Source organism: Urocitellus parryii, chromosome 9 (assembly GCF_045843805.1).
Source record: "Urocitellus parryii isolate mUroPar1 chromosome 9, mUroPar1.hap1, whole genome shotgun sequence".
Classification (NCBI taxonomy): domain Eukaryota; kingdom Metazoa; phylum Chordata; class Mammalia; order Rodentia; family Sciuridae; genus Urocitellus; species Urocitellus parryii.
This window is the reverse complement of record NC_135539.1, coordinates 38627463-38636191: the sequence shown is the minus strand read 5'-3', so window position 1 is coordinate 38636191 and position 8729 is coordinate 38627463. Positions and strand designations below refer to the sequence as shown.

Genomic DNA, 8729 nt, shown 5'->3' with positions numbered 1-8729 from the left:
CAGGACCTCACACATGCCAGGCAAGTGCTCTTCCATAGAGCATCACCCCGGCCCTATTTTCTTTTTTTCTTAGATAAGAGAACAGTGTGCTCTGTCATCTCCTCACATTTGTCCAGTTTCCTGTGCTAAATGATGCCCAGCACACCTGCCCTTCTCTGGAAAGTGTCCCTCTTAAAGCTCTCTGGACCTGCTGCCCTCAAAGCCCACTCACCTGTCATCGGGGGGCCAGCATAAGCCTCCAGGTGGGCCCAGTGCTGGGCTGGCCAGCCGCTTTCTCCATTCACAACTTCCCTCTGGGTTGGCTGGGTGAGGTCAAACACATCTTGAGAAGGAATGTCTTAGATCCAAAAAGTGCCTTTGACGTGCCTTCGTTAACTGGACACACATTTCCAGATCCAAGGTTTTCCCTCAGAATCCCAAGGCAGGACTCCATTGCCTTGCCGAGGATGCTTTGACCGTCACCCCTTCCAGGAGTCTGTGCTTCTGGGCTCCTTGCTTTATGCTTGATATTCTGAAGTCTCACTGGAGGAGTGGAGACAGGCACCTGTGCTCAAGGGATCCTTTCACTTCTACAGATGAGTTTGGGTTTTGTCCCCTCGAGGGACTTCCTCCCTGTTGACTCAGCTCTCTTTCTGCAGACTCTTTATATCTGATGTGGAACATTCTGGACGGGTCCCTGATGTCTCTTATCAACTCTCATCTGATTTCTCTTTTTCTTCACTTCCTTCTTTCCTTTTCATGATCTTTTTATAGGTCCTAAAAGAGTTATTTGTTTGTTTTTGTTTTTGTTTTTTTTCTTTTTGAGTCAAGGTCTGGCTCTATTGCCCCGGCTGGCCTTGAACTCCTGGGCTCAAGTGACCCTCCTGCCTCAGCCTACAACTGCTTTTGCCTCCAAGTGGCAAGGACTCCAGACACCACAGCAGGTGTGTTTGTCTTTATTTTATAGCCCCTTTGATTGGCCCTTTTATTACCATCATTTTTTTTAAAGTCTCTTCTCCTTTAAATCGACTTAATTGAAATTTAATGTACATGGTTCCAATTTAAGGTACATATTTTGGCAAGTATATACAGTTGTGTAATCACAACCACAGTAAGACAGAGGACGTTTCCGTTACCTGAGAGGTTTTCTAGGCTTCCCCACCCTCAGCCTCAGCCCTGGGCAAACCCCAGAGCTGCCTTCTGTCACTGTAAATCAGACTCAGCTCTCTAACTGTCACATCAGCGGGATCATGCAGCATGAGCTCTTGTATCTGAGTTTTGAGACACCCACGTTGCCTACATAATAGTTTGTTCCATTTTTATTGCTTGAGTGGTGTGCGCTGCATGGATTTGCCACAGTTTCCGTCTGCTTACCAGCCAAGGGAGAGTTGAGTTTTCCAGTTCCACTTTGAGCAATGCTGTTTTAAGCATTCCTATGTATTAGTGTGGGCAGGCATTTTCATTAAACTTGGGCAGTGTCATGGTTTAGATATGAGGTGTCCCCCAAAAGCTCACGTGTAAGACAATGCAGAATTTTCAGAGGTGAAATGATTAGATTACAAGAGGTGTAACCCAATCAGTGAATTAAGCCCCTGATAGGAATTAACTGGGCAGTAACTGTAGGCAGGAGGGATGTGGCTCAGGGAAGTGGTTCACTGGGAGCATGACTTGGGGGATTATAAGCAGAGCTAGCTCTCTGCTTCCTATTACCATGTCCTGAGCTTCTTTCCTCTGTCACAGCATTCTGTCTCACCTCAGGCCCCAGCTATGGAGTCCATCCATCATGGACTGAACCTCTGAAACTGTGAGCCAGAATAAACTTTTCCTCCTCTATGTTGTTTTTGTCAGGTCTTTTGGTCTCAGTGATGCAAAGCTGACTAAAACAGTCAGGTAGCTAGGAGTAGGACTGCTGGATGATGTATGTTTTGGGAGTTTTGTTGTTGTTGTTGTTGGTTTTTTTTTTTTTTTTTTTGGTACTGGGGATTGAACTCAGGGGCACTCAACCACTGAGCCCCATCCCCAGCCCTATTTTGTATTTTATTTAGATACAGGGTCTCACGGAGTTGCTTAGTGCCTCACTTTTGCTGAGGCTGGCTTTGAACTCACGATCCTCCTGTCTCAGCCTCCTGAGCCGCTGGGATTACAGGTGAGTGCCACCACACCTGGCAGTAAGTATATGTTTAATATGGTGACAACGTGCTGTTCTGTTCACCATCCGACATTCCCTCCAGGGATGTCTGAGGGTTCCAACTGCTCCAGATCTTTCCCTTCACTTGGCAATGAATGGCCAGTTGGTTAAACGTTAGCCCTTCTAGTGGGGTGCAGTGGGCCCCCACATGCTCTGTGCTTCCGTTGAGGTGGATGCTGATGAGCATCTCTATGTGCTCATTAGTTTTTGCTGTATCTTTGGTGCAATGTCCATTTTTAACCCGTTTCTGAGCTGTGTTGTCTTCCTATTAAGAGTTCTTTGCACAGATGCTCTTCAACTTACAATGGGATTTTTTTCCAACAGACTCATTGTCACTTGGGAATACAGTCACGACCTCAACTACCAAATGCTTAACACTGCTCACTGTGGTGTCAGGTTGGTGCCAAGTGGGAACCCGAATCAGGAGAGAGGATCTTACCACACCCTGCCAGCCCAGGAGATCCGAACTGAACATCTGGTTTCCACTGGAAGTGCTCTTGTAAAGTGTTGTAAAGTTAAGCTGTCCTACATGGAACCATCCCACGCTGGGAACTCTCTGTATCCTCAGTACAAGTTATTTGAGATACATGTATTAAGAATATATTCTCCCAGGCTTGAACTTGCTTATTCATTTTGTTACAGATGCTTTTTGGAAAAAAAAATCATTTAAAAATTTTCAATGAAGACTTCTGTCAAATTTTTATGGTCCGTGTCAACTAAACATTGATTTTTCAAAAACTCTTTCTCGTATAATTTTTCCTTCTTCACAGCATCTGATTCTTGTTTTAACATCTTAAAACAAGATCTTTTTTTTAAATTTTTTTTCTTTGTAGACAATACCTTTATTTGATTTATTTACTTTTTATGTGGTGCTAAGGATTGAACCCAGTGCCTGTGCCTCACACATGCAAGGCAAGCACTCTACCACTAAACCACAATCCCAGTCCCTTAAAACAAGATCTTAATCTCAACAGCTCAGGAGGCTGAGTCAGGAGGATCACAAATTTAAGGCCAGCCTCATCAAATTAGTGAAACCCTGTCTCAAAAAAAATTTTTTTTGAATTAAAAGATAACAAGGGGATGTAGCTCAGTGGTTAAACATCCCTGGGTTCAATCCCCAGTACAAAAAAAAAAAATCTTGGAACAAGAATATTTTGGCATATTTTGGCAAGTATATACCAAGATATTACTTCTAAGATATTACTTCAAATCTCCCTGAAGAGTTCAATTAGGATATTTCCAGAGCTCTCCTTTGTCTCCTAGTCGCATCTCTTGATCCTTCTCTTTCCTAATGCCAGTTCCCTTGGATCTTCCACTTAGGGACAAACACTCGCTTAACTATTCCAGGTGATTGGGTTTCCTCCACAGGCCTCTCTCCTCAGTAGAAAAGTTGACTAGTGCTCTTTATCCACGGCTGGTTTCCAGGTGTCCATTCTTGTGAGCTGTGGAAAGTTGGGGTGCTGGGAGTCCCCCCCAGGGCAGGAGCAATGAAGGAATTGCTTGGGAAGCCCCAACCTGCTCAGAAACCCTCCCACGCCGGTTGCCCTGCCTTTCTGGAGAAGTGGATTCTGGCTGTGCCAGGGAGCCAGCCAGCTGCCACTTGCTCAGGGCCAGGGGAGGGGAGGGAACAGCTGCTCCAGCCAGGTGCTGGACCTGCCCCCTGAGCCCAGACCCCTGGGAAGACTAGGACTCTGCTCAGCCCGCAGGGTGCCTATTCTGGGATGCACTTCCTCCATGCCACCCACTCGTGCATTCTATAGCTTTCCGCCTTCCCCAAATTTGTGGCACCTCGCCCCTCTCTCCACCTACATTCTTTCTGTGCTTCTCCATGAGTCATTGAAGGGTCACAGATGGAAAGGGGACACTTCTCTGGACTCATTCTTCCCCTTGCACTGAGTGCTGACCTCTGTGCACAGGGCAGAACATACAGGTTCTGTTAGGCAAGAGAGGAGATTCTAACACCAGTCTCTAGGACCCACTTGCATGAAAATATACGCCTGTGTTCATAGAAGAATGACAGGGTGGCCAGAGGAATGTTTGCAGAAGGGCCTCTGGGTGATGGGATTCAAGTGATTTCTGTTTAAGAGCTTGGTGTGATGTGGTTTGCATGGTGACTAAGGCCTCAGGCCAGGGAGTCCCTGGCTTTGGGTGTGTGCTAGATCTGGAGATCTTCCCACAGTGAAAGGGGCAGTCCATCTCTCTAAGAGATGCGTCCTTGCCTTCACAAAGCTGTTCTGGACAAAGACTCCAAAGAGTGCGAGACCTATAATAGAAAATGCCCAGCACACGAGGGCTATTGCTATCTTATTTAAGATAAAAAAAAAAAAAAGTGGTAAACATTGCAGATCATTGAGCTTTGAACAAATGCCTTTCCTGGACACCTTCCAAGCTGAGTTGGCTGTGCACGTCAATACTGCCAGAGAACTGGGCTGATCAACTCCTGGGGTTCTAGGGGAAATTTTCATCCAGCTGTTGGTTACTTGGATTTGAAAAAAAAAAAAAAGAAGTTTCAAATTGTCTTATTTCTGTGAAGATTTCAATGAAACTAAAGAAAACACGTGGTCTGGGATGGCTCCGTGGTACAGAGCTTAGCATGCACAGACCCTGGGTTCCATTCCCAGCACCACAAATAAGAAGAAAAAACAGTATAGACATCTTGTCCAAATGAGACCACACTCTGTCCATCTGTAGGTTTGGCTGCAGTGCACACGTAGATTCTGGCAGATTCCATCTGTCTGCCATCTTATCACCAACAAATATGAAAATAGGGCCCCTTTCTCCTGCCTGGCTCCCCTCCTCCACAGCACCAAGAGTGAAGTAAGAGTTGCTCACTGAGACCTGAGGTTTCTAATGCAAATGTTGGTCAATCTGCAGTGAGACTGTCCTTCCCAGGAAGGGAAAATGAAAGCTGCCAGAGGGTTTGTTTGTTTATTTTTTAATATTTTTAGTTGTAAATGAACACAATACCTTTTTTATTTTATTTTATTTGGTGGGGCGTTACAGGGGATTGAACTCAGCGATACTTGGCTACAGAAACCTCATCCCTATTTTGTGTTTTATTTAGAGACAGGGTCTCACTGAGTTGCTTAGCACCTCACTGTGGGCTGAGGCTGGCTTTGAACTTGTGAACCTCCTGCCTCAGCCTCCTGAGCCGCTGGGATTACAGGCGTGTGCCACCGCGCCCAGCTCATTTTATTTATGTATTTATTTATTTGGTGCTGAGGATGGAACCCAGTGTTTCACACCTGCTAGGCAAGCGCTCTACCACTGAGCCACAACCCCAGCCCCACCTGAGGGGTCTTTTAGTGTCAGCTGTGACTTTGTCAAAGAAAGATTGACAATGCTGGCCTGTCATAAATCTTAGTTTTCTAAGTATGGGACAAGAAGAATCTTCTTTCCTAGTTTGGAAATACACTGAGGGTTGTTAAAACAGGGAGAGGGGTCCCAGGACAGCAGAGGCTTGTGCTTTTTCAAAGAGGCCAGGTGAGGGACGCTGCCTCCAAGCTGCTCCTTGCTCTCTGTGGGTTGTGATGACACCTGCAACAGCTTGCTTTTTGGAAATAAGATACTTCGGAACTCAATGTCACCAGAAAAGGCAGCGCAGTGGGACACGACTTTCTCCTTCCCTGAGCCAAGCTTTAACTTACGTGGCAATCTTTCTTTGGTTTCAGGTTTGCATATCATTTGCTCTAAAAGCATCTTTCCTGACATTCAGCCTCGGTGGCTCCCAGGATGCTCCAGCGTTCAAAAATGACATCCTAGACAAGGACAGCCCACAAAATAAATTTACAGAGGCAAGGAGCCCAGTGTACAAACAGCCGGTCACTAAAATAAGCCTGTTGACACAAGTAGCTGGACTACTCAGCTACATCTGTAGCCCTTTTTGTTTTTTATTTTTTTTTAATATTTGAAAACATTATTTAAAAAAAAAAAACTTTATTTATTTTTATGTGGTGCTGAGGATCCAACCCAGTGCCTCATACATGCCATGTATTCTACCACTGAGCCACAACCCCAGCCCCTTATTTTTTTTATTTGGAGACAGAGTCTCATGGGTTGCTGAGACTGGCCTTGAATTTGCGATCCTCCTGCCTCAGCATCCCAAGTCGATAGGATTACAAGTGTGCACCACAGCACCCAGCCTTGGATGAACATTTTCTTAGAGGCAGAAGTTAATCCCCACAAGTCCAGCCTGGGCTCTGGGGAGGTGGCACCACAATGCGCACTGCCAGCCACGAGTGGGTCAGCACTTCACATGGTAGAGCTGTGCATGGGGTCACGCATGTTGCTGTGCTCTGTTCTGCTGTGCAAAGGAAGAAGACACTGCTGCCTTGGGCAGTTCAGAGACAGATGGTCAGGACAGGGAACCAGGTGAAAATCCTGCCACCTCAGGGGACAGATAGAAATGAGCCATTTTTTTATGAAACACAGGCAATATTGTTTCATTAACCCCACTGTGATTTGTTTTCTCCTTTTTGAATCTTGCATTAGAAAGGAACAAAAGATTGATCCATACAACCTGAAGGAAACTCCAGAGAGTTTAATGCTGAATGAAAAAAGTTCACCTTGAAATGGCACATACCACCCGGTTCATTTATATGATGTCGTGGAAATCAGAATTTTAGAAACTCAGGGCAGACAAGTGGTTGGGGTTTAAAGGACCACCGCAGTGATGACTCCCTGGTGCATAAATGACTAGAAGTGAGCTGGGGGGCATCTGAGTAGGACTGGCAGATAGATGTTCCCTGTCTGTGTCCTGGTCATGATATCGTACTGTGTCCCGAAAAACATCTCATCGCTTAGGTGAATCTGTAGTTTCCTCAATAACTGTATTTTTACATATTTCTCGTGCCCATGAGATTTGAATATCTAATAAAGAATTTTTAAAAGCTTTAAATTTATGAATCAGAAAATATTATTTTTTAGCTGGGTGCAGTGGCACACATCTATAATCCCAGCGACTCGGGAGGCAGAGGCAGGAGGATCTTGAATTCGAGAGCAGCCTCAGCAATTTAGTAAAACCCTGTCTTGAAATTAAAAATAATAAGGGTGGGGGGTGTAGCTCAATGGTAACACATCCCTGGTTTCAATCCCTAATAACAAAAAAATATATATGTATGCATGTAATTTTTATTTTGTAGAATTAGTATGCACTAAGGATTATAAGAAGATATATTATTTTTTCTCACTATTCCCACTAAAGATTCCTACTGATTGCCGTTGTTAATTAGCTCTATGGTTGTTTGATTTAAAAACATCATTTATGTGCCAGAGAGGTAAATGATACCAAACGGTACCTGTTTTCAAAGAAACACCTTTCTTTCGTGTTTTCTGTGTTTATAAATAAAATACAAATAGTGCTGGTATGTGTGTGGAATGATCTATTATATCTTGTAGTCCTGTGTTTTCGGGGTCTGTCAGAGCTGTGTCTGAGGTCCCCAGCCCTCTAACTTTCCTAGGCAAGTTCGGGCAGGTGGCCTTGAGCCCAAGGGCCCAGGACCATGCTTCGCCACCAGAACAGAAGCCCAGTCTGGCTGGTCCCTTGTTGCCTCTGTTTTCATCTCACCCCTTTCTCTCAACAGGTAAAGCCCTGGACAGGTGGGCTTACAGTCGGATGGAGGGTTCCATCCACACGAGACCCTGCTTTCCGGGTGGCCTGGGCCGCCTGGCTGACTAGTTTCTGAGCCCTACAAATCCTCAAATGTCTGAGGGCTGAATATGTCTGCAGCTGGACCCCTGGAGAGGAGCAAGCCCCACCCATCTGCCCACTGGGTGGGACCATGGTACAGGCTGGTACTGGCAGCCACTCTGATTTCTCAAGAGAAGTTAGAAAACCCAGATTTTTTTTTTTTTTTTTTTTTTTTTGGTACTGGAGATTGAACTCAGGGGCACCACTGAGCCACAGCCCCAGCCCTATTTTGTATTTTACTTAGAAACAGGGTCTCTTTGAGTTGCTTAGCACCTTGCTTTTGCTGAGGCTGGCTTTTTGAACTCTCAATCCTCCTGCCTCAGCCTCCCGAGCCACTCGGATTATAGGCATGTGCCACTGTGCCTGGCTGGAAGAACAGATTTTTAATATTAGAGTCCTGGGTCTCTGCCTGAGAGTGCCAAGCTGAGAGTGCCTAGTGGCTCGGCTGCAGCACAGCAGGGAAGGCACACTGGGACCTTCTGCCGCCAGGTCTCCACCGGCTCCCCAAGCTGTCCCTGGGATGTCCTGCAGTTCCTCCCAGGATCGAAGCCACGGGCCATCGTGGGCAGCTGGATCCATGTCCGGTCTCAGTGCCCGGAGGACATGCAGGAGAGACAATGAGCCAGAAGGACAGGCTGGAGCATCTGTTTGCCCGGGGACGTGGCTGCACAGAGGGAGCTATTCTGACATGTCCATGGGAAGTTGTAAAAACACAGCTGCAATCATCTCTGTGGCAATTTATCTCTGAAGATCAGCTGAACACCATGGCTGCAGCCAGTAGCAACCAAGTCATGTCCCCTGGACTTCTCCACTGCCTGAAGGTGAGCTTGGGGGGGAAAAAAAGGCCTCGCTCCTTATTTAAGGGATTTGGCC

General features: G+C 46.0%; 1 long non-coding RNA gene across 1 annotated transcript; it reads left to right on the top strand.

Annotated features, from left to right (window-relative positions):
- The first annotated feature begins 817 nt into the window (after positions 1-817).
- Positions 818-2725, top strand: LOC144256812 (uncharacterized). The gene is made up of 3 exons (XR_013344253.1): positions 818-923; positions 2025-2125; positions 2492-2725. It is a non-coding gene; the product is annotated as an uncharacterized LOC144256812 (long non-coding RNA).
- Positions 2726-8729: the final 6004 nt, after the last annotated feature.